Genomic DNA, 25,047 nt, shown 5'->3' on the forward strand with positions numbered 1-25,047 from the left:
ACTTATTTCTAACCAGACTGACTTTATTTCTGACATACATCTACAAAAGTTGTTATTGAGAATTACCAGAGATTTCGATGTTGATGATTTGTTAAAAATACATTTGGTTTGATGTCACCGTGATCGAGGTCAGCGCTTACTTCAGTTAGGCAGAAAACAAGAGACAATGTGGTCAGCTGCTAAATGATAAAACTATAGTAATTTAGTGGCTTAATTCACTGATTTAATGACTGAGCTTTTTTATGAGCAAAATGTGATTGACTTTGTGCAGGATCTTTTCTTGAATTACAACAATAAAAATGTTTTAATCAGAAAATTTGAACAACACATTGTTCACTAAACACTTCAAACCTCCTGCAAGATTCACTTACACACAGACATCAAGAATCAGCGTATGATTCTCAACAATGGTGACATGCTTCATGCTGCAATGCATTCTGGGAGCCATGGATGAGTTTTGTATGAGGCACCCAGAATGCATTGCAGCATGAAGCATGTCACCATTGTTGAGAATCATACGCTGATTCTTGATGTCTGTGTGTGAATAAATCTTCCAGGTGTTTTAAAGGTGCCCTAGAATCAGAATTTGAATTTACTTCGGCATAGTTGAATAACAAGAGTTCAGTACATAGAAAAGACATACACTGAGTCTCAAACTCCATTGCTTTCTCCTTCTTATGTAAATCTCATTTGTTTAAAAGACTTCCGGAAAACACTCGGATCTCAACGTAACACCGACTGTTACGTAACAGTCAGGATCATTAATATATATGACCCCAATATTTGCATAATGCCAGCCCATTCGACACATTAGACAAGGAAAGGCAGTATTAACGTCTGGATCTGTGCACAGACAAGGTAAGCAAGCAAGAACAACAGCGAAAAATGGCAGATGGAGCAATAATAACTGACATGATCCATGATATCATGATATTTTTAGTGATATTTGTAAATTCTTTCTAAATGTGTCATTAGCATGTTGCTAATACTGTTAAATGTGGTTAAAGTTACCATTGTTTCTTACTGTATTCACGGAGACGAGAGTCGTTGCTATTTTCATTTTTAAACACGTGCAGTCATTCATAAACACAACTTCATTCTTTATAAATCTCTCCAACAGTGTAGAATTAGACGTTAGCCACAAAGCATAGCCTCAAACTCGCACAGAATCAAACATAACAATCTAAATAAATACTTTACTTACATAATTCGAAGCATGCATACAGCATGCATGACGAACATCTTGTAAAGATCCATTTGAGGGTGTTACGTCCAAGGACGTATGTTCTTCTTCTTCTTCTTCAGTGAATTTTATTGGCAGTTTGCAATCTTTGTGCATTACCGCCATCTACTGGACTGAGGTGTGATCACATTGGGTCGTGAGGGAGAAAAAAAAAAAAAAAAAAAAACAGCCTCCAGAAGAAGACTAGTAATAAATAAATCAATAATAAAATATAACTCAATAAATAAATAAATATAATAGGCTAAATTATTTTTGCTAATTGTGTTTCTTTTAAGAATTCTATCACTGCTTTGGTAACTGCCTGTGTTTCAGGTATACTCAACAAGTTGCTCAAAGTAACGGAATTTCTCGTTACCCTCTTAAATATTTTTCTCTCTTCAGAATACTGTCTACAGGTCAGAAGTACATGCTTCACGGTTTCTGTTTCTGTACAATATGGGCACATTCCTGTCTCATGTTTACCTATTATGCGTAGACCGCTATTCAGTCCTGTATGTCCCAACCTTAGCCTAGTTAACCAGATTTCCTCCTGTCTTGAGAGTGAACTGATCTTTTTAACTGTTACAGTCTGCTGAATACTATATAAATGCCTACCTTTTCCTTCCGTATCCCAATTATCTTGCCAGAGTTTATGAATACCATCTTTAATTATTGTTTTAAATTCTGATCTGCTGAAAGGGAATCTGTAACAACTTCAACTTGTTCTGCTTTAATTGCTTCTTTTGCCAATTCATCTGCTTTCTCATTGCCCTCAATACCTGTGTGTGCTGGGACCCAAGCGAACTGTAATATTATCTTCTGTTGAATTATCCTGAAAATCGTCTGATGAACTTCATCTACAAGATCCTGTCTGCATGCAGATTTCCCATTCTGGATACTAATTAAAGGTACAATTTGTGATATTTTTTTCCGCTAGAGGTCGCTAGAAGCCTATTCAAAACAAAGGCGTAGTTTGATGACGTAAAGTTTAGAGTGGAAACTTGGGACATGTGGTCTCCATATCAACGGACGGTGCAAAAGAATAGGGATTGGAGTCTGGAAGAACTCATGTTCGTGGATGCGATTATTAACGTTACCGTAGTATGAAGTAGCGCAGGACCGAGTGTTGCGGGAGCTGAACGAGGAGCTGGAGCGATTGATCAACACACGCCTCACGAGCAGCGGGACTTTTATTATGACACAGTCGCCGGCGCCAATTCCGCTTTTCCGGTCATGAGTTTACGGGAGCTGTCCTTGTCGACAGAACCAGCGGCAGATGGTAAACAGTAATTATGTTCCATAAAGAATTAACACAATCCACCATAAAACGTGCAAGAAGTAAATAAGGAACTGCTTGAAGCAAGCTAGTGGTTTGCTGGACGCTAGACTCTACTTCCGCATTTGTCCACGGCACTGTTGTCATGTGGTTTCTACGTCAGTAAAGGCGGTAACAAAGGTAACTGCGTCATTGACAGGCGACTGCACTGCCCCGTGTCACTGTTTAGAATGGGAATTTTCTCATGATTTACAAGTAGTTGAAAACATTAGAGATATTGTTAGTAATCAGCTGAACAAAATATATAACACTAGCCTAGTGGTTTTTGGATATTTTACTGCAAAAATTTTACAAACTGTACCTTTAAGGAGGACATAGAGTCTGAACAAATAACCGATTTATATGGCTTCACTTCTTCTACCCACTGTAACGCTACTATGATGGCCATCATCTCTGCAGAGAAGATTGAGAGGTAGTTTGAAGTTCTTTTTTGTATGTTGACATTATATTTAGGAATGTATACAGCCACCCCTGTTTTACCAGTTGATGCATCTGTAAATATTTGTACTGTGTCATCATACGTTACTTTTAGATACTGCTGTACACTTTGATACATTCCTGTCTTGATTATATTTTTTGCTTCTAGATTAACTACAGGATAGCAGAAAAAACAGGGAGGAATTGTGCTCAAGTTAACAGTTTTTCTACAAGATATATTATTTATTCCCATGTGATCTGCCTCTTTATTACTATTCCATCCAAAACTACTATTCACATTGCGACCATATTCCCAGCATTCTTCTAACACCAATTTTGTAGGATGTGTATTTTCATGCCCTTGTAGATTTACCCAATATGCTAGAGAAAGTTTTAACCTTCTAAGATTTAGAGGCATCTCCCCTACTTCTACTTGCATCGCTGAGATAGGTGATGTTCGGAAGGCACCGCTACACAGCCGGAGGGCTTTGGCCTGCACCCTGCCTAGTTCCGCTAATGTAGTTTTTGCTGCTGTTTTGTATACTATACATCCATAGTGATCGGATTATCCACTGATCGGATTATTGCAATATAAATTCTTTTCAAAGAAGATCCTGATGCCCCCCAGCTGTACCCTGTAAGACACTTCAAAAGATTTATTGCTTTTTTACACTTGTCCACCATTCTCTGAACATGATTTTTAAAAGTAAGTTTACTATCAAACCACACACCACGATATCTAAAGTCATTGACCTGTTTGAGAGATTGTCCATATATCTTAAGATCTATTGTGGGTTTTACCCTTTTCTTAGAAAAACAGATTAATTGCGTTTTTTCCACTGAAATATGGAACCCCCATTTAAATGACCATTTTCCAACCTGACTAACTGCTGTTTGCATCCTTTGCTGTAAATTGTCAATATTACGGCCCCTTACCCACAATACTCCATCATCTGCATATAATGCCCTGTTTATCCTTTGATTCACTCCATCAAACACATCATTAATCATTATATTAAACAGAATTAGACTACACACACTGCCTTGTGGGGTGCCGTTTTCTACTGCATATGTGCTTGATGACTCTGATCCTATCCTAACCTCTATGGATCTACCCTTTAAAAAATCTTTGATCCAGTTGAACATTTTACCTCCTATTTCTAATTTATTCAGTTTAATTAAAATTCCTTCATTCCACAGCATGTCATATGCCTTCTCTATATCAAAAAAGGTTGCCAAAACTAATTCTTTATTAATTTGTGCTTTATGTATCTCATTCTCCAGACAGATTACAGGATCCGTAGTTGTTCTTCTAATTCGGAAACCACTCTGATACGGTGTGATCAGCCCTCTACTTTCTAATATGTACACTAACCTTTTAGTAATCATCCTCTCCATGAGTTTACATAGGTTAGATGTTAATGCTATAAGTCTGTAGCTTTTGACATTCGTTTTATCCTTTCCTGGTTTCTCTATAGGGATTATTACTGAATGTTTCCACCCATTAGGTAGCTTTCCTTGCTCCCAAATTTTATTATATAACATCAAAATCACATTTTTTGCCACATCAGATAGTTCTTCAAGCATTTTATAACATATCCCATCTCTCCCTGGTGAAGTATTTTTAACACCTGTCAATGTTCTTTTTAACTCAAACAGTGTGAAATCTGCATCTAGTGAGCTCTCACCTGTCACTTTCATCCCCAACATATCTTTATTTTCTTCAATGGTTCTCATTCTTAAAGCAAACTCTTCACTAGAGAGATTCTCTGAGCTATGTATCCTTACAAAGGATTTTGCAAGCATATCGGCTTTTTCTCTACTGGTTACTGCCTCAGTGCCATTATCTCTTAATACCGGAATTGAAAATTCCCTTCTTATACCACCCATCTTTCTGATCATTCCCCATATGTCCTTAATTTTAATTCCTGCCCCAATATTACTACAGAACTCTCTCCAATATTTCCTTTTGGCTTCTCTTACAGTTCTTTTGACTTTAGCCTGTGCTGTTTTATACTTCACTAAATGATCAAATGAATGATTAGATTTAACAATTTTAAAGGCTTTATTCCTGTCTTTACACTCCTCAGACCACCAAGGCACCATTTTCTTCTTCTTTACTCCAGATGTTTTACCTATTGTTTCCTCTGCTGACTCATGTATTATGTTAATAATTATATTATTCAACTCCTCAATATCGTCACTCAAATTTGGCATGATTTCAATTAATTTGCTGCTTGTTTTAAAATTATACAGCCCCCAATTGGCCTCTTTCATTCTCCATCTTGGAATCCAATTTTCTTCAAAACTAATATTTTGATTCCTTATCTTTACCCAGATAGGGTAGTGATCATTACCCATTGCATTATCACTACTCACATCCCATAAGCAAGTACCTGCTAGTTGTTGTGATACAAAAGTGAGATCAATTGCAGATTCTACACCACGAGCTGCATCATACCTGGTGCCTCTTCCATCATTTATACACACTAACTGATTATCATCCATAAACTCATCAATGATATACCCATTTCCATCTGTTCTAGCACTTCCCCACAGGGTATTATATGCATTAAAATCTCCACATATTATAACTTTGGATTTTTCCATACCACATACCCTCTCCAACGTGTCTCTAGTTATTTTTTGACAAGGATTATATAAGTTTATTATTCTAATTTTTGTTTTGTTGACCCATGCCTCAATTATAATTATCTCTAGCTCTTCACTACTGTTAATAGCTCTATAGTTAACACCATGTTGAATGAAGGTGACAACTCCACCACCCGTAGCATTGGTTCTGTCCTTACGTACTGCTGTATAACCATACAATGTAAAGTCAAGTGAGTGTTTTAACCAAGATTCCTGAATGCAAATAATGTTAGGTTTAACTGACAACTCCTGAATGTACTGTTTTAGTTCTTGACCATTCGCAATTAGACTCCTCGCATTCCACTGTAGAATGATTAACATTATTAATCTCCACCACCACATGTTGACTGTGAATCTGATATCCCCGTAATAAATGTTGCGTTAATGATCTCTATTGACAACTCTTCCATTTCCAAGTACTTTTCTGCCGCTTTTGCAATTATCTTAGTTCTCTCTGTCCGGCTACCTGCTTGAGCGGAGCAGTTAATGACTTCCTCCATAAACGCTACAAACTTCCTTTTTTCCACTATAAGTGTGTCCTTGGTAACACTGCAGCTTTTATTTATGCTTTGAACAGGGGGTTGACTCACAGGTGCTACTCAACTATTAATGTCATTAGATTTTACCTTCCTAATTGCTTCAGCATATGCTTTTCTTTTACCTTCACGTTCTGAATCTGAACTGCTTTTTTATGTGCATCACAGCCTTTGTAGGCAGCACTATGCTCTCCTCCACAGTTACAACACTTGATTTTAGCTCCTCTCTCACATTTCCCATATTCACGTTCCCCTCCGCATTTGGCACAACGGAATTTACTCTTTCATGCTGCTGCAATGTGCCCAAAGCGCTGGCATTTAAAGCATCTTATAGGGGGAGGGACATATGGTCCTACTACAAAGCTGACATACCCAATTCTGATTCTTTCAGGAATTTTGTCTCCCTCTAGAGTCAACAAAACAGACATGCTAGGCCCCTTAACACCATCTCTAGTGAAAGGAAAACGTTTAACTCTCATTACTCTCACTCCTCTGATATTAACCCTGATTTCTTCTTCAGTTAACTCAGTTGACACTCCAGATAATACACCCATAACCTTCGCTCTCTCTTCCCACACTTGTGACTTAACCTCCTTCTCTAGCAATGAATTACATTTCATTAGTCCTTGTTGCTGAACTCTATTTCTACATATTATCAGTAGATTCCCATCTCGCAAAGTTTTAACAGATCGTACATCACCTACCTTCTTGTGAATAGCTTCACTAACCTTCAAGTGATTTAACGTACAAGGGAATTGAAACCGCATAACTTTCATTTCAGATCTTTGTTCTTCCTCTACCTTTTCTCCATCGTTTTCTCTCTGCTTTCTTTTTTTTCGATTCGCTACCCTCCATTCTTCGTTGTTTGAATTTCCCTCGTTACCCATGTCTACCTCATGATCTACCTCAATGTCACTTCCTTCATCCGCCTCACTTCCTGCACCTCCCGGATCACACCTCATTCCTCCCGACTCAGCCATTCCCCCGTTTCGACAGGCATCCACCACAAGCGTCGGCGGTCAGGTCTCCTCCCAACCCCAGAGCCATGTCTCCAGAGTCAAAAGCCAATTGGCTGGATCATTGCTCCTACCTGTCTGTAACGACACGCAACAGGTGTTCAACGCCAAGGACGTATGTTTTTTTTTTTTTGTCTTCTTGTTCTCTCTCTTTCTCTCTCTCTCCTTCCATAAGCAGGAAGTAATGGCTGCCACCTGACTCCAATGATCAATAATTGGTTATCCAATGTGATTGGAGGAGGAGAGGAAGCTGTGGGGATCTAGAATAGAGCTGTGTGTGTGTGTGGAGGCTGCATCGTGAGGCTTCTTTTCCCAACCCAGAAAGCCTTATCGGTTGTTTTTTTTTTTTTTTTTTGATTTATATCTTGTTGATTGATTCTTTTCTTTAGTGTCAGTGTGTGATACTTTTTGTTGTTGCTACCAGAAAACCCTTATGTTTTGTAAGTCCTTTCTTTTTGTATATACTTTTGTTATTGTTTTCCTCTACCTAAGTTTATATTGTTAATTATTTGGGGAAGGGTTAGTAGAGAGGTGGGTGCCATTTTCTTTATATCTTGTTTTCTCTTGTTTAAGCTAGTTAGGGAGTTAGCGTATTATTGTATTTTGGTTTCTTTTCTTTTGTAGATTAGTTTGTTTCTTCCTAAATAGTTAGAGGGTTTATGTTTGTTATATTGGCCTTGCCCCCTCTTGAAGCCTTAATCCTCCCACATCTGTATAATAAATGAATTTTTTTTTTTTTTTTTTTGATATTGAGTTGCCTTTGGTCTTTGTTAAAGCCCTTGGGTTGGGAATTGCACCTTGCTGCCTCCACACATCACACCATATTTATTCTGTTACTTGTCCCCTAAACCCTAGACTAGCTGGGGACGTAACAGAGGGTTATATTAGCTGTGTAAACTTTGTTTATGCAATGTATAGTCAAGAGCTCGTGGGGCAGAGGGAACGCATCTCTTAAAGGGGCCGTGCTGAAAAAATCAGTGCATAGTTAATGATGCCCCAAAATAGGCAGTTAAAAAAATTAATTTAAAAAAATCTATGGGGTATTTTGAGCTGAAACTTCAGACACATTCGGGGGACACCTAGGACTTATATTACATCTTGTAAAAAAAACAATCTAGAGCACCTTTAAAGGATTTAATGTACATTGTATTTTCAGATCTTCTGCTCTGATTTTTGTAACTTTTTTTTAAAAGTTGTTCTGGAGAAGATCCAGCACCAAATTAATAATTTTTTCATGTAAAGCTCAGTCATTAGATTATTGAACAAAGCTATAACATGATAACAATTAGATTCATATCATTGAACAGCTGACAACAGCTAAACATATTGTCTTTTGCTTTTCTTGCCATAACAAACAGCAAGAGCAGCCAAAGAAACATTATAACTAAAACAATCAAGAGTCAAACTGCCTAACTGAAGTAAGCGCTGACCTTGATCATGGTGACATCAAACCAAACGTATTTTCAACAAATCATCAACATCTAAACCTCTGGTAATTCTCAATAACAACTTTTGTAGATGTATGTCAGAAATAAAGTCAGTCTGGTTAGTAATATGTAAAGCTGTTTGTGGAGATGTTTAATCAGATCTTCAGAGATTTAATGTCTTTTATCTTCAGTTGATTTCATCTAAGGCTGTGGCTGAAGTCGTAGTTCTTGTTGTTTCTCTGTCCTTCAGTGATTCTGCTCGTTATCACCTAATTATCTCATTAACTCCAGCATGTTTCTGTGTTACATTTAACCGCCTGTAGTGTGCACACTGAGCAGTGTTTCATCTGGGCTAACCCATGTGGGGCCTCCATGGAAACCGTGGACAAAAATGTCTGGGCCCCAGTTAGGCTGCCCAGGTGATGCCCAGGTGACACCCATCTGGGCCCCACCATGCTATGTTGGCTGGGTACTGCTGATATTTGCCATATTGCGCCGCATTATCGACTAGGTAGAACAAATCTCCCGACAACTATAGATAGATTCACAAATAACCTGCCTGATCTGCAGCAGCTCAGTGTACCCAATGGGCACCATTTTCTCTAGTACATCAGATGCTGTTGCACCCATCAGATTAAAGAAGGTTAGAGAGAAAAACACAGCACCTTAGTACAACAGTTTTACTCATGCTATCAAGAGAGAAACTCATAATCTAGAGCGCGAATGGAGACAAAATCATTTAGAGGTCTTTAGAATCACTCGGAAAGAAAGCACTTCCCATTATAAAAAGACTCTAAAAGCAGCCAAGGCCGAGCATCTCTGCAAACTCAGAAAATAACCAAAACAGACATCACCAGAACAAAATATTCCATTACAGTTTAGTAGTAATAATTTTATTATTTTTTTCACTGAGAAAATTGAAAGTATCAGAAATACAATTGTATTACAGATCCATTTCAAATCTTCCATTTATGTCTAAAATACTAGAAAAAGTTGTTTTCCTTCTTGCAAAAAAAATGTTATCTATGAAAAATTTCAGTTAGGATTCAGGCCTCATCATAGCACAGAAACTGTGGTTGTTAAAATTACGAATGACTTACTTCTAGCTTCTGACCAAGGCTATATCTCAATACCAGTGTTACTTGATCTCAGTGCTGCGTTCAACACTACAGATCATAAAATACTCTTAGATCGACGACAACTCATATTCAGGGACAGGCATTAAGGTGGTTTAGATCATACAGGAAAAAATCTAAGATAACATCAGTAAATTATGGAGTGCCATTAGTATCTGTTTTAGGCCCTCTGCTATTTTCAGTATATATGCTGCCACTGCTATGCTTATGATACCCAGTTATATATTTCATCATGACCAGATGAAATCTCTAAATTATCCAAACTGACAGAGTGTTTTTAAGTTATAAAACATTGGATGACCAGTTATTTTCTTCTATTAAATTCAATTAAGACTGAGGTATTACTTATTGGACCAAAAACTTGTATACAGAATCTCTTTGTTACATGTACACTCTGGCTGCGTCCGAAACCGCCTACTTAATGAGTAGGTACTTAATTTCAATAAGTACTTACTTAACGAGGGGTAAAAGAGTAGGTACTTAATAGCCAAATCTCGTTGAGTATGAATGAGATCCGAGAATAATCCGCCATGTTGACGTTATCATGTGACCTACGACGTTATCGCAAGCGCAACAACTGAAAAGATATGAGTGACAGGTTTAATTCTTCTGTAATATCTGTAAATATCTTGATATTGATCAAACTTTTTTATTTTGTGGTCTTGTTGAAGAAACAGCTGCCAGTAATTTTGTAATTCTAGTACAAATAATGTATATTTGGGTTAATTTAAAGTTCTTATATTTTTAACTACTGATGTGAGTTTATTTTTTGTTACAAAAACCCAAATTTGCGTGAATATATTGTTAATTTCTTTATTTTATATGCAAAAATGTCAATCCACAAGCAAAAGTGGCATAAATCTCATTTGTTTTCCTCTTTTTCTTGTTGAATTAGCTTTAGTTTCATCCCTCATGCTTATAAATTATAAACAAATAAATAACTTTTATGCATTATGATGTATTCAAAATATTTAATCTTGTCATGTTTTATGTCTGTGTATATAATCTCAAACTATCATGTATACAGACCCATATTTTTTTTGTTTTTTTGTCATTATTATTGTTCATTGTTAAAGATAATGCAATAAAAATAAAGATATGAGTGACGGGTGCACTAACACCTCACAGCACCAGTAACTCAACCCTACCTAGAGCGGTTTTCCTCAGTGTTAGCAATGTCTGAAGCCAAAGAAGACATCAGCAGCTGCTCGAAGATCTCGCCTTTGGAGAAGACTGATCTTATACTCAAAAAATTTAAGTATAACTACTTAAAATTAAGATTACTCCAGAATGAATTGCTCTGCTAGCACATCCCAACACTTATACACAATAACAATGATAAATGCTGACCAAAACTTAATTATATAACTTTTCATTTTACTTCTTTAGTAAAACAAGCAAAATGTAATGTTTTGCCATATGACAGCTGTGCATGAACACACACTAGACAAATACAGCTGATGTGAATATATCTCAATTTAGTCAATTCATGCATTAATTCATTGCTTAATAAAATATATACATTTACTGATAATAATAGCATAATTAATAAAAAAAAGTGAAATAATACAAGTTACAATGACAATAAATAAATACATATACAAGACAACAACACAAGAAACAAAGCTTTATTCAAATGTATTGATCTAACAATCAGGTATTTACAGTCCTGTTGTCATCTCAACACAGCTGTGCCAATTCTGCAGCTTTATTCTGATGAAGCAGCTGATGAACACCTTCATCATCATGTCCCTCACTGCTGCTCTTCTCAATGGGGACAGTGTTGATCCAGAGGATGAGGAAAATGATGATGATGGACCCCTGAACCCCTCAACCTTGAAGCAGGAGTGGGAGAAGATGTGCGGGACAATCTGCTGCTGCAAACATTCATTTGCTCTCCATCAGCAGATTAAAACATTTTACAATTCATTCATGTCAGCATTCAGTTTCTTGACATATTTCATTTCATATTTTTACAATTACTTGCTAATATTTGTTGTAGCTTCATTACATTTTTGGTGTGGTGGGCTAAACCACTGAGCTGGTCAGCAGAAGGTTCAATCTCTGCAGCATCTCCTCCAGTGTGTCCTTGATTGAGTCACTTGAAAGGAGGAGTGATGGAGGATCTCGTCCATGACACTGAACCATTCCCAGGATCTGCTGTGGCTCTCCATCTTCAGTGCTCACACCAGTCTGAGGACATTCACATCCTACAATAATGCACAAATATAATACAAAAGCAGTCATTTTAACAGCACAGTGTCATTTGATTTCTGTTTTAGAAATAACAAAATGATCTTACTTTATATTTTGTTTCAGACTTTCCTCTTTATTTCTAACAAATGCCGTCGTCAGCTTTCCTTGCAGGTCCTGCTCCACAAAAGCTGTGCAGCAAATATACAGACATCAAGAGCCAAAAAAGTGCTGTTATAAGTCTGTTTAAATTTCAATAATTAAAATAAAATAGACTTTAGATTTAAATAGACTTTGTATTCATTTCTGTAGTATCCTCACCCAAAGCTTTTGATGGCATCATTCCTCTACTGGATAAACACACGTGTGCTCATTTGTCCCTGTAACATCAGACAAGATTCAGGTTTCCTCTGAGATTTATGTGCTCAAATCTACATTCACATGTTGATGATGTGTTAACTCACTTCTTATCCAGTACAAATGTTCCTTAATTTACCAATTGTATTAACGGACAAATAAAATAGATTAAACTTATGTAGTTACTGTAGATTTATTTATTTACATTATTTTCATTCATGTAATGTAAGCAGTGTTGACAACAGTGAATAATAGCACAAACACATCACTCATAATACATAATACTTAAAGATGTTCCTGTCAGAGGTTAAATAAACATTTCATAAGCATCTTTAAGATGTATATGGTTTAGGATATGTAATTCCACTTCGGAGAATTAAATTAAGGTGTGTTTACTATAGATCCCGTTATAATACATAATAAATCGTGTTTTACAGTAAAGTCACAACTATAGTGTCTAGCATCTTCACACATTCAGCAGTTTACTCTACAGTAGTTCAACAAATGTGTTTTTGGTTTTCAATACTTACATTTAACAGCATCCGCGCCGCTTTTCTCAAGTGTTTGATTATGACGTATCCTCTCCCGTGGCCTCCTGGGATAGAAAAGTATCTATCGAGGAACACTTCAGAATCTGGGCGGAAGTAGTAGGCCATCCGGGAACTCCTCGACTACTCATTTATGATTACTGAGGTTTCTGACATACTTAATTGCTCGCCTACTGCTTTTCCCCTATTATATAGTAGGTAAGTAGGCGGTTTCGGACGCACTTTAAGTAGGCGCACGGCCGAATCTCGCGAGAATTACTACGTCACCAAGGTAATTTTCGCCTACTCTTTTTGCTTCTGACATACTTACTCGCTCGCCTACTGCTTTTCCCCTACTAAATAGTAGAGAAGTAGGCGGTTTCGGACGCAGCCTCTGTTTTGGTCTTGTTGTTGTTCCATTTCCCGCCACTAGTCATTCACCTGTGTCTAATCACCCACCTTGTTATCCCTTGTATATAAGCCCTGTGTTTCCTGTCATTTGTTGTCCGGTATCGTTTGTGTATGCTTTGGTGTGTGTTCCTGTGTGTTCCTGTGTGTTCCTGTGTGTTCCTGTGTGTTCCTGTGTGTTCCTGTGTGTTCCTGATCTCCCTGATCTCCCTGATCTCTCCATTTTGATTTCCTAGTAAAAGACTTGTTTTGATTATATCTCCTCGTTGTGTGCTTTATACACCAGCAACTGTAACAGAATACCGGACCAAACAGTTAAGACAGATTGTGGCGTGTTTTTTTTATTTTCCGTGTCAGCGTTTTTTGTATTTCACTTTTCATTCCGTCACGATGTACACACCCGCATTTTTGTTGAATGAATGAATGAATGAATGAGGCATTTATATAGCGTCATATGTACTACTGTACACCCGAAGCGCTTTACAATCATATCAGGGATCTCTCCTCATCCACCACCAGTGTGCAGCATCCACTTGGATGATGTGACGGCAGCCACAGTACAACGGCGCCAGTGCGCTCACCACACACCAGCTGAAGGTGGAGAGGAGAGAGAGTGAAAGAGCCAATTGGGGTTGGGGGATTATTAGGAGGCCATGATTGGTAGGGCCTATGGAGGGAATTTGGCCAGGACACCGGGGTTACACCCCTACTCTTTATGAGAAGTGCCATGGGATTTTTAATGACCACAGAGAGTCAGGACCTCTCATCCGAAGGACGGTGCTTGTTACAGTACAGTGTCCCCGTCACTATACTGGGGCATTAGGACCCACACAGACCACAGGGTGAGCACCCCCTGCTGGCCTCACTAACACCTCTTCCAGCAGCTACCTGGTTTTCCCAGGAGGTCTCCCATCCAGGTACTAACCAGGCTCAGCCCTGCTTAGCTTCAGTGGGCAACCAGTCTTGGGCTACAGGGTGATATGGCTGCTGGCTGGCTTGTTGTTCTGCCTTGAGCAGAAGGACCGCTCCCTCAAGGCACATTTGGACAACTTTTTGTTCCTCGCACCATTGACACATTACCCGGACAGCAGCCCAGCGTGTCTGACCAGGTGTGCGAGTTTGCTACTACCATCGCCAAGGGAGTCAGTGAGGAAGACGAGGGGATGGAAGGGAGCCCCGCCCACACTCCCGCCACTGAGAGTGAGTTCCAGGCAAGCACCATGGACTATTTTGAATTTGGAGAGGAGTCCCTATCCCTGGTAAATCCTGAGACTGTCTACCCCATTCTTGATGAACTGGCCCCACCCAGCCTCCCTCTCCGACCTCCTCTCCAAATCCCTGGTAATGACTTTGTTTACTTCTCTTCCTCTGCTGTTCAACCTATTCTCCAGCCCTCAACCTTGCCTGCTACCCAGCCATCGCTGTCTCACATCACTCCCTCAGCTCTACACCAGCCTCCTCTTAGTGGCGTGGCTACACCTGGGGCCTGCTGTGAGCCAGCCTCAGGTGATGAGGATTCTGCGGCTCCGCCTCCAGTCTCAGGTCACATCGTTATACCTTGACTCATCGTCCTGACTCCTCCGCCGCTGCTCCTTCACCCTCGTGCAGTGACCATTGAGCGTTCGGCTCCACTGTACTCCCTCGGTCCTGCGACTCCGGCTGAGTCAGACATCGCCATCACATCGCCACGGACCTACGGCCATCGCTACAACTTCGACGTGGACTCCAAGGTCATCGGCATCACTCCACTCCTTCGGCTCTCTGTTTTCACTCAAGGATCCCTCTACATCGGCTGCACTGCTTCCACGCCTACCCAAGGTTGTTTGGAGCATTTCACGACCTCGGCTCCTCCCTCCAGCAACACCGCTGTGGGTCGCCGTCCTAGCTGTGGCCACCATTGGTGAATTTCGCCCTCGTGCACGAGTTTTGGAAGGCATTCCCTCGAAATGAGCTGTGAAGGAGGGGGGTTGTTCTTAAGCATGCGCTCATTTAAAAAACTCACTAACAGTCTTTGGTTTCTCAGTCAACAAAAAGATCCTCTGTATCACCTTTAAAGGGGTACCCATTTTAATACTTCGTGTTTGGGGGATGTTAAATGTTCTGTGTCCTGGGCGAGAACAGGAAGTGACAGAACATCTAACATTTCACTGGAAACCACTGCCCCAGAGGTGGCGGGGATGTTACAGTGGTTTTGTGTGGGTGTCGGGTAGGAGCTAATTGATGTATTTTACATGCCCTGTCCCAAAGGGGCACAGACCTGACCCACAGACCCCACAAAACACCCTCAGGACTTTTGTTTCAGGTCTATTATGAGGCTGCTGAGTGCGACAAGATGGTCCCCAGTCTTTACAAGTGGGAGCATGACTCGCCACACTGCTTTTGAGCCTTTCTTTCAACAGGTCAGCAAAGTACGCCTGCAACACTGCCATAGTTTGCAGAGTAGCACCAGTCTGACACACTGACAAAAACGCCTTCCCAACCAGCGTGGATGTTATTATGCTTGGCTTGGTGGGGAGTGCTCTCTCTTTAAGTGACGATGAGCTTGAGAGAAGAGATGGCTTGAAAGCATCTCTTCAAACTGGGGCATCATCGTATAATCACACACCCTTGCATCCACGATAGTCGAATAAGCTGACGTTGAGGGCACAAAGGCACACAAAGAATGAGGTTTTCCCCATAAATGAGTTAAAATTATGGAGATCCTCAAGAAGGGCAGTCTATCTGGCCACCTTGAGTAGCTCTTCACATGCTTCCCACAGGAGGAGTTTTGGAGGTGGCGCTCTCACAGTCCCATCTTTTTAGATGGCTATTTAATCAGAATTAAATGTAACCAAAGAACAGGCAGAAATATATTAATACAAGCATCTAACCTCTCAATTAGATCAGTATTAACATTTAATTCTTCAGCATTTAATACAGCTAAATATCAATCAGACAAAAATGGTCTGGATGAAAGGCTGTGCTTAATCTTTCATAAGATATATGTGTATATTCATAAGGTACATGTGTAACACAGCCATTGTGTGCAGTGCAGTACCAGCCTGACAACACTGCTGAAATGCCTGATGATATGCTCCCAGGGGAGAGATAGCCTGCGAGTGTCTCTCCGATCTGAGGCAGCATCATATAACCGTGTACCTTCACATCCGCGATAGTTGAATGAGTCAACGTCATGGGCATGTAATGTGTTAAATAAATAAATAAATAAACTTATTTATTTATTTATTTATTTATTTATTTATTTATTTATTTATCTATTTATCTATGAACAAGTTAAGTGTTTCGAGGGTCTCTTGTTTCTGTGATCAGTGTAATCTGGCCACTGCACGCAGGCCAGGATTAAGAACACGTTGGGCCCTGGGGCTATAGCAACACCAAGGGCCCCCTTTCATCCGATTGCCATGCCACAGTGTCTTGTACCACAATCATTTTTTTATTATTATTTTTATATTTTTACAAATTTCATTTTATCAAATCATTTTATATAAGCACACTAAATATTCCATGCTATTTAACATATTTTAAAATATATTTAACATATAAAATATTTAACATATTTTAAAATTGTATTGCATATATTGCTGACACAATAGTTCTTTCCTCTGATTAACTCAAAATAAACTATTTTGAAGAATGTGGGTAACCAAACAGTTGATGGTCCCCAGTGATTTCCACATTATATATATTTATTTTTTCCTACTATGGAAATGAATGGGGACCAGCAACTGTTTGGTTACCCACATTCTTCAAAATATTTTCTTTTGTGTTCAACAGAAGAAAGAAACTCATTCAGGTTTAAAACAACTTGAAAGTGAGCATGTGATGACAGGATTTTAATTTTGGGGGTGAACTATCCCTTTAAGGGCAAGGGTCCGCATGCTAACTATTAGGATGCTGTCACTTTAAGACCCGCACGCGTCCGATTTTCTCAACTCACTTCAGACATAACCAACTGTGTTTATGTAAACCTTTTGTGTAATTGACAGTATTATAGCGCAATCAGACGCGAAAGATGAAGTCCAGTAGTCAGGTGCTGTTTGACAGGCTTGTGTGCACGCTTCGGGTGTATGGGGTCAGAAAAAGCGCATCTCAGAACAGCACACTAATGACATGTTTAACTGGCAGGGCTTTAAAGTGCATGCAAATAAAGAATTGATTGCGAATAAGTGCAGTGTCCCGTGAGTAACTCTACCGCTGTGTTAACGTGTGATGTGAATGTGTCGAGGTCGAGTTGTACGGATGCGGCACCAGAACTGCAACTGATAAAATGTGCTTCAAGGGCAGATAGTTGGAGACAAGTCACTCGACATTGGTGTTCGTCAAAAAACAGTAGGAAAGTTAATTCGGGATTTTTACACGGGTGATGATGATGAGAGAAAAACACTGACATTCTGAATCCACAGCAATAAAATCAATCGACTCGTCCCTGTAAATGTTGAAAACACCTTACGTTTTCATGAGAAACAATTACGATCCGAATAGGGCTTAACTCGTAATAAAAATAATAACTTGATGCAGCTGCTATCTCACCTTTTTCAACGTGTAAATCACGCAGAACGGCGACGGTGTCGGTGGGTGAAGATAATTGTGAGCTGCCGCTGCACGCGGGGTCTTCCACTGGCTCGGATGTTTTATGTGAACCGAAGCAGTTGGTTTTGTAAGTTTTGCTGTAAGATTAGCATCCCTTTTCTCCCTTTCAAGCTTATTTTTCCTTTTTTGCGCACCACTATCACTTTTTTTTTTATCATTTTGAACACCAGCGAGGCTGAACAAGCAATAAAGGCCAATTTTCTAGTCTAGGCCTACATGCGACAGCATAACGCAAAGAGGCGTTTCCCGATGTCATGGCACGAATTGTAAAGTGATTTTGATTGGACGGTGATTTATCAGTCAGGTATATTTTCCAATCATTTTTTCTTGTTATTTTATTAGACACAAATCAACCACCTTTGACTTGTCAATCTCATTTCCTCCAGCCAATCACGGGCCCCCTCTACCCGCGGGCCCTGGGGCTTCAGCCCCATTTAGCCCTTATGTTAATCCGGCCCTGACTGCACGAGCAACTGCCGTTTCCCCCTTTATCATCACGGGAGGAACACTTGGAGGCAGCGAGCTCACATACAACAAAAACACCAGATTCAGTATCCTCTGCCCGAGCTGAAGAAGCGCCAAAATTCAGTAGTCAGGCAAAAGGACACAGTGATCTGGAGAACGAGCGAGCCATAGGGACTAGGGGTGTCGTAATATACCAGTATTGACGATAATCGTGATATTCAAAGCATGAAATATCGATATTGTGTTAATTTAGGGTGTGACAATATAGCAGTATTGGCGATAACCACAATATTTAAAATTAATAGGATGCTTATGATATCACAACATGTAAATACTATATTTAATTTAATTAATATTTATACTGTGTTTTCTTTACTCGTCTTACTCAGCGTGATACATTCAAGATACACAGGCATTTTTGCCACAACCAGTTTTTTCATTATATCATATGATAAGATGTAGTTGTATTACAATATTACACAAGCAAGAGTGCCGTTTTCCCCAAATCAGCACAAATGCAATGTTCATTTAATTTATAAATGAATAAAATGAACAATGTGAGTTACATTTAAGACACAGTATTGTTAATATTGTTTAGTTTTTTTTCACCAACGAAAATTTCAAAATTATGAACAGCAGAACAGAGCCCCCATGCAACAGACAGAAATGTTTTGTTATACTGACTGAATCCGCGTTTTGAACGGATTTTTCAGTTTAATTAATGATTAAATGACCTATTCAATAAAGACAATCACTTGCTTCATTCCTGAATGAATCAGTCATTTGAACAAATCGGTTGAATAAATGACTCACTCACTCATTAAGACAGTGACTTGCTGACACCTACTGGCAGTTTAGTTTCATATTTAAAGTACATTTTAATTCAATCTCCTCAGCCAGATTGACACTCGAGCCCCATGACCATAGTGCTACCCCTCAGATATAAGCAAAGCGAACGCAAAGCACTTTAACTGTGAACATTCCACAATGCTCGCAATCACCATGCTCTGCCTCTTCCCCGGCCAGAAATCATGTTCATGAATGAGATTATTAACGGTACTGTATGAAGCAGAGAGATGAGCGCTACACTAATCTCAAGAGCGGCGTAACATTTATTATGTTGCAGTCGGTGCTTCCGCTTCTTCTGGTCATTCCTATGTGGGGAAAATCAGCACTTCCCTTTCGTGGGAACTGTCGACGCTGCGTGGTAACGCATTGGGAACCTTCTGCGTGATGTCGTCACTGAAGCACTCATGTATCTAACCAATCGCGTAGCGAGATGTCAGAGACGGGTGACGTCACGGACCAGGAAACTATAAAGCATACCCGGATGCAGAGCACGCTAGCTTCTGTGTCTTCAACAAAGCGCTCTATCTTATCTTGTCTGTCTTATTTGGTGTTGTTTGTCCCGTATCATTACACTACCTCTTTGTCTGAGGACAAGAGTTGCACAAACACACACACACATATATATATATATATATATATATATATATATATATATATATATATATATATATATATATATATATATATATATATATATATATATAAGACAATTATAATGGCGGAGGAAAAACGTTTCAGGAAGTGTGTGCATCCCTGCCCCAGATTCATTCCTGACGGGGACACACATGATATGTGCGTTTTTTGTCTGGGGGTTAAGCATGCCCAGGCAGCTCTTGAGGGAGCTGTCTGCGTGCATTGCGAGAGACTAACCCTCAGGGTGTTGAGATCTCGCCGAGCACTCTTCGAGGAGGGTGCCTCGGCGAGCGTTCCCCGCGGGTCGGGTCCTGCTGCTGCTGAGGCGCAGCGCCGGCTGCTGTCGTGGGGTTCGCAGATGGAGCTGGCGGAGGGGGTTGAGACGGGCCCAGCCTTATCTCGCCCTTTACCCGCCAGCCCCAGTGTCTCTTCTCAGGCGGTGGAAGCACGCGTTGCGGTTTCTTCCCCCCGGAGAGAGGCATCGGTGCTTCACCTCTCTTCCTCCGAGGAGGTTGATGTGGTGAGCGTCGAGACTGGGGAAGAGGACCCGCCATCCTCTTCCCCAGCATATGAGGAGCTCCTGGAGGTAGTGACCAGGGCTGTGGCCAAGTTAAAAATTGATTGGCCAGCAGAGCGGGCAGAACCGAAACCAAAAAGCAAGCTAGATGAGCGCTTTCTGCCCGCTCGGTCGCTACCCCAGCGTCGGGGTTTGCCGTTTTTCACGGACCTCCACACCGAGGTCCGCATCGCGTATTCAGCCCCCAAACGTCTGTATATAGCAATATAGTGGGGTTGAAACGGCACGGTTATGCGGCGATGCCCCGGGTTGAAGAGACGCTTGCGGGCTATCTCTCGCCCGAGTCGGCATCGTCACTAAAAGCCCCGACGTTGCCCACCAAGCCCTTAAGAACAACATCAAGCTTGGTGGGCAAAGCATACACGGCAGCAGGTCAGGCGGCGGCATGTCTACACACCATGTCGCTGCTTCAAGTATATCAAGCAGACCTGCTGGGGGAGATTGATGAGAGCGGGGAGGCCACTTATGATTGTATTCAAGAGATCAGGATGGCAACTGATCTCGCTCTCCGTGCCACCAAAGAGACGGCCAAAGAAATCGGCCGGTCTATGGCAGCCTTGGTGGCTACTGAGAGACATTTGTGGCTGAACCTCTCGGACATAAGGGAGCGAGACAAAGCTGCCCTTATGGACGCGCCGCTGTCCCCTGCGGGCCTCTTCGGCGACGCTGTAAATACAGTCGTCGAGAGGTTCCAGGAGGCGAAAAAACAATCAGCGGCGTTCCAGAGGTTCATCCCCCGCCGCTCTATTCCCCCCGAGGCTGCTGAGCGGGAGCAGCCTCGGCCGTCCACGAGCTCCTCAGCGCACCACAGAGCGCAACAGAAAGTGAGCGTGGCCACTCGAGCTCCCCCACAAACAGCTGGGGACCGGGTCGGTCCGCTCACAAGAAGCCTTCCAAGGGCAAAACGGACCTGCGGGCCGTTATCATCGCCAGGAAGGCTTCAAAGCGGTCCTGACATCTGTGGGTCAGGACCCAATGAGGGTGGTCCCCTCCGGAGGAAGCCAGGAAAAAATACATCTAATCCCCGCTCCCCTTCGGCACCCTCAGGGGGACAGTCCGTCAACCCTGCCACCCAGTGTGCGTCAGGGCACGGCGGTCCCCGCCGGTCCTTCGAGGAGGGCCGGCCACTTGATTCGGTTGTCTGCCGGCGCGCCGTGTCAGATCACCGAGCCAAGTGCTCAAAAAACACCAGAGACCAGTCTCGAGAGACTGGTTCCCTTAGTAGATTTTTTGGCAGAGTGGAAACTACTTCCAAATATATCAAATTGGGTGCTGTTCATGATAGAAAAGGGTTACAGAATACAGTTCGGGTCTCGCCCGCCCATATTCAACGGGGTCCTTCCCACAGTGGTGACCCCCGAGCAGTCTCTGGTGATGGAACAAGAGGTTATGACACTCTTGCAAAAAGGAGCTATAGAAAGGGTCCCTCCTCCCAGCAAGCTGTCAGGCTTCTACAGCCGTTACTTCATTGTTCCAAAGAAGGATGGAGGACTACGTCCTATCATAGATTTACGTGTGTTAAATCGCTCAATCCAGAAGCTCAAGTTCAAGATGCTTACACTCAAACAGATTATCCCACAGATCAGATCCGATGACTGGTTTGTGGCGATAGACCTGAAAGATGCATGCTTTCATGTGTCCATCCATCCTTCTCACAGGAAGTTCCTCAGGTTTGCTTTCGGGGGCGAAGCTTACCAGTACAAGGTTCTTCCGTTTGGCCTATCGTTATCACCCCGCACATTCACGAAGTGACATTCACGCAAAAAAGAGTGTGCTAGTTCCGGTTCAAACTATCACTTATCTGGGGGTAGTCTGGGACTCCACCACGATGCGGGCACATCTGTCTCCCGCTCGGGTGAGTGCCATTCTTATGGCTATGAAAGGGGTGAAGTTAGGCCAGTCACTCACTGTAAAACAGTTCCAGAGGCTGTTGGGTCTGATGGCAGCTGCGTCCAACATGATACCTTTTGGCCTCCTGCACATGAGACCCTTACAGTGGTGGCTCAGGACCAGGGGATTCTCCCCGAGGGGAAATCCTTTTCGCATGATCAAAGTCTCACGACGATGCCTTCGTGCTCTGGTCATGTGGAAAGATCCCTGGTTCCTGTCCCAGGGTCCCGTGCTGGGGACTTCTGGTCGTCGCGTAATGCTTACGACAGATGCTTCCCTCACGGGCTGAGGGGCGATCATGAGTGGCCGTCCAGCTCAGGGCTCATGGGAGGTCCATCAGCTCTCCTGGCACATAAATCGGCTGGAGATGATGGCGGTGTTTCTGGCATTGAAACACTTTCTCCCAGACCTGAGAGGCCATCATGTGTTGGTCCGCACGGACAACACTGCTGTGGTCGCCCATATATAAATCATCAGGGGGGTTTGCGGTCTCGCCAACTTTATTACTTGGCCCGTCAGATCCTCCTGTGGGCCCAAGGGAAGCTGTCCCTGAGAGCAGCTTACATCCCAGGGCGCCAAAATATGGGAGCAGACGCCCTGTCGAGGCAGGGCCCGAGGCCCGGGGAGTGGAGACTTCACCCAGGAGTGGTGGATCTCCTATGGAAAAATTTCGGTCGAGCGGAAGTCGACCTATTTGCTTCGGGAGAGTCAACCCAGTGTCCACTCTGGTACTCCCTCACCCATCCAGCACCTCTGGGGAAGCTTTATTTATACAAGTGGAATCTGTTCTCTGCCTGGTGCAGACGTATTAATGTGGACCCTGTCCACGCCTCTATTAGCCACGTGCTTACATTTCTCCAAGAAAAGTTCTCTGAGGGCCTATCCCTTTCAACGTTAAAGGTTTACGTTGCGGCTATATCTGCCTTTCATATTCCCCTTGTAGGTGGCCTTTCGGTGGGTCGAGACCCCCTGGTCACTCGCTTCCTCCGTGGCACACTGAGGTTGAGGCCTCCAGTGCGCACAAGGGTTCCGGCTTGGGACCTGGCCGTGGTTTTACAAGGGTTGGCCGAGGCGCCCTTTGAACCAATAGAGGAGGTTCCTGAGAGGTTCCTCACTCTAAAGACTATTTTTCTACTTGCTATCACTTCTCTGAAAAGGATAGGAGATTTACAAGCACTGTCAGTTGCTCCCTCATACCTTGAATTTGCTCCAGGAATGGTGAAAGCATTCCTGCATCCTAGACCGGGCTATGTCCCTAAGGTCCCTACCCACGTTCCAGGTCCCATTGTGCTCCAGGCTTTCTGCCCTCCTCCTTTTAAATCTCCGGATCAGGAAAAACTAAATCTGCTCTGCCCTGTGAGGGCCTTGGATACTTACGTCCACAGAGCTGCCCTGTGGCGTAAGACTGATCAGCTTTTTGTCTGTTATGGGTCCCCTAAAAAAGGGGGCCCTGCATCTAAGCAGAGGATGAGCAAGTGGGTGGTCGAGGCCATCACACTTGCATATGATGCGGCCGGACAGCCTTCTCCTCTGAATGTCCGTGCCCATTCTACGCGGGGTATGGCGGCATCAAAAGCCTTGATGTCAGGTGTCTCCATCGGTGACATTTGTGACGCGGCTGGCTGGTCATGTCAGCACACGTTTGTAAGGTTTTATAACCTTGATGTCGGCTCCACTCCGGGGTCATCAGTTCTGCCAAGATAACCTGGCAAGTATTTGCCGCTACGGCACAGTTGGGATAGCGTTCCCAATGCGTTACCACGCAGCGTCGACAGTTCCCACGAAAGGGAACGTCTCAGGTTACAGATGTAACCCTGGTTCCCTGAGTAGGGAATGAGACGCTGCGTCTCTTGCCGTACCCCCTGCATACTTGCGAGCATTTGTCTCAGACTTATCCAGAAGCTAGCGTGCTCTGCATCCGGGTATGCTTTATAGTTTCCTGGTCCGTGACGTCACCCGTCTCTGACGTCTCGCTACGCGATTGGTTAGATACATGAGTGCTTCAGTGACGACATCACGCAGAAGGTTCCCAATGCGTTACCACGCAGCGTCTCGTTCCCTACTCAGGGAACCAGGGTTACATCTGTAACCTGAGACGTTTTTTATCATATTAGATATATTTGTGTGTTGAAAGTAGTTATAGTGCTCTCTGTTCACTCAGCAGCTGCTATGAGACACTTGTAGCACACTGCAGTATGCTAGATTGATATTAGGCATGGTAAAACATGGTACTGGATGTAAATCAAGAAAACAAGGTTTAAACAATAAGACTTACTGTGTTGAGCTATATAAAATTATTTGTTTTCTGTCAATGACTGTATCAATCCAAACATTTTCTCACCTGTGTAATAAAACACATAATATATTAAAGGGTATTTGGTGTTTCCATGGTTTCTACAAAATAAAACAGGAAACCGAGGGTAACGCTCAGTGGCTCAGATGCTGGGAATCTATGGAGACTCGTATGTTCATTGGTACATCCAAAAACAGAACATTTGTAATGTTTTTGGCACATACATTGTACATCTCCAGCTGCTACAGCGAGGAAACAGAAATGGCAGACTGTTTTGACTCAGGGCGGTATTTATGACAATAGGTCTGACCCATTGTCATAGATACCATTGTCATAGATACTATTGTCATAGTCACCAGTCATGGGCTAGCCTTCCCCTACTCTTACGTAAGAGAATTGAAAATCTGGAACCACACTACTGGAGAGACTGTTTATGATTTATGGGGATTAATAAAAAAGTGGGTGGAATTTTTCCATTATATACTGGTTGTTTACACACACTGTGGACATACATCTGTGTTCA

The 25,047-nt window shown here is 42.0% G+C and overlaps 1 protein-coding gene and 1 pseudogene across 1 annotated transcript in view; both read right to left on the reverse strand.

Moving 5' to 3' along the window:
* The window catches only part of LOC137007883 (uncharacterized), a 135,874-nt gene that overhangs the window by 103,964 nt on the left and 6,863 nt on the right, over nt 1-25,047 (reverse strand). The window lies entirely within an intron of this gene.
* On the reverse strand, nt 14,103-14,219 carry LOC137008366 (5S ribosomal RNA; annotated as a pseudogene).

The sequence above is a fragment of the Chanodichthys erythropterus genome, chromosome 19 (genome assembly GCF_024489055.1).
Source record: "Chanodichthys erythropterus isolate Z2021 chromosome 19, ASM2448905v1, whole genome shotgun sequence".
Taxonomy (NCBI): Eukaryota; Metazoa; Chordata; class Actinopteri; order Cypriniformes; family Xenocyprididae; genus Chanodichthys; species Chanodichthys erythropterus.